This window comes from Anarrhichthys ocellatus, unplaced genomic scaffold, assembly GCF_004355925.1.
Source record: "Anarrhichthys ocellatus isolate YVR2014 unplaced genomic scaffold, GSC_Weel_1.0 scaffold7985, whole genome shotgun sequence".
Classification (NCBI taxonomy): Eukaryota; Metazoa; Chordata; class Actinopteri; order Perciformes; family Anarhichadidae; genus Anarrhichthys; species Anarrhichthys ocellatus.
In genome coordinates, this window is record NW_022287959.1 from 1 (window position 1) to 1,982 (window position 1,982).

General features: G+C 46.6%; 1 pseudogene; it reads left to right on the forward strand.

Moving 5' to 3' along the window:
* The first annotated feature begins 11 nt into the window (after positions 1–11).
* Positions 12–1,947, forward strand: LOC116380620 (beta-1,3-N-acetylglucosaminyltransferase radical fringe pseudogene; annotated as a pseudogene).
* The last annotated feature ends 35 nt before the right edge of the window (positions 1,948–1,982 follow it).

The window sequence follows — 1,982 nt, forward strand, 5'->3', positions numbered from 1 at the left end:
GTGTGTGTGTGTGTGTGTGTGTGTGTGTGTGTGTGTGTGTGTGTGTCATGGCTCAATATAGAAAGTCTTTAAACTAACTTTGTATGTGGACTAGCTATTCTAAATATGCATTGGAGATGTTGCCTGAAAAGAAACAATAGCGTTTTGTGTTATAAGTTATTGCTCATTCCACATCTTGTCCTATGTGGAGGTCATAGGTCAACGCAGCAGCCTTAGACGGTGACTTACGGACACTTAAAGAATGTCTCCAGTATGCCGGGTAACTTTGAAAATGCTGCTTTTTTTTCTCACAGTTTTGTCTACTGGAAAACAAAGATGCATGATCATATGCAAAATGTTGTGGTTTGTCGTGTTGAATTTTCATTCTCAATGAATCTGATTGTTTTTCTATTAATAGAGCACTAGGTGTTTGCTGACAGACAGATGACTGTAATAGAAGACCTTTAGCCATCTTCTCATATAGTTCCAGCTTGTCAGTGTGGCCAGAGAAACATCAACAACCACCACATGTTGCTTTCACCTTTAAACTATAAGTCACGTCATCCTCTCAGATGTGACTCCTGCCAACATGTTGGTAAACTGCTGGCTCCGACTGATGACTCGCCAAAGTCTGGATGTTTGTGACAAGACTCTACGAGCACTCGCCACATCAGCAGAAGTAGAGCCTGTCTGCTGGGGCTCAATGGGGGCTCCTGTCCTTTTGGAAAATAAACGGGGCCCTTTGTTGGGGGACAGAAACCAGTATTGGAAACAGACGTGTGTGGGGTGGGGGGGAGGAGTCACAAGCGAGTGGGCTCCATTGAGCTGTAAAGATTTCCTCACAAAACAGGAGTCAGTGAGAGCTAAAGTGTATAAAAGTGAATATTTTTGAATATATTACTATCTATAGTAGTGCAGCAGTGGTAGTTTTAATAATATACATCAGAACTTCAATTAGACAAGTAAAGGTAATGCTTTATAGGTCTGTCATTTCCTAATCATTCTTAAAAGTTTACTGGAAATATACTATTTAATTTAGAATGAAATCGATGTAAATAAAAGGGTTTATGAAGACTGCTCTGTCTGCACTCTGCTGTAGTGCAAAGAATGTGTTGTCTGAGGTGCTGAATAGGTCTGATCCGAGTATGAACATACCAGATACATGTTGAATCTTCCCCTTTCTCTGTGCAGGGTCCCATGTGATGGTGTGAGGATGGGACAGGGTGGTGTTGGAAGTGACTGCAGCCCTGGAGGCTGATGAACCGGCTCTGTCGGCCAGTCAGGATGCACATAGCTTCGGTGGGTGTCAGCAAGTTCTGCTTCCTGTTTTCCCTGGCGTTCTGCGGCCTCCTGCTCCTGCTCATCCCTGCCCTCCAGCCCCCAGCGCGCCAGGTGGACCTGCCCCAGCCCAGACCCCAAGTCAGACCGGCACAGGCGGGCCCATCACACCGTGTCAGGGTTCCAGGAGTGTCTCTCCATGCGGGGGAAACAGACTCTGCCACAGAGCTGAGTAGGAGCTCAGCAGGGTGGACTGAAGGTACCAGGGATGATATCCATAGTCCCAAGAGGGGGATGGACTCCAAAAGAGGAGCTGTCCCTAGAGGAAAGGGTGGTCGATTTTCAGGGTCTAGGTCACGGGACCCGTTAGACTTTAAGGACATTTTTATTGCAGTGAAGACTACCAGGAAGTACCACAAGTCCAGACTGGAGCTGCTGATTCAGACCTGGGTTTCCCGAGCTAAAGAACAGGTGAGAGAGCTCGACTTCTTTGTTCTTTTAGATGGGGCTTTAAAGTTAGGGTAGGTAGTGTATTTGAGAAACATTTTTGTTATATTATGAAAATTGTCTTTACATCCCAACAGCAAGCAAGCAATCAATCTATCGCAGGACTTTAATACACCCATGCCTCTTCCCTGCGTGCCTCTTCCCTGCGTGCCTCTTCCCTGCGTGCCTCTTCCCTGCGTGCCTCTCCCCTGCGTGCCTCTTCCCTGCGTGCCTCTCCC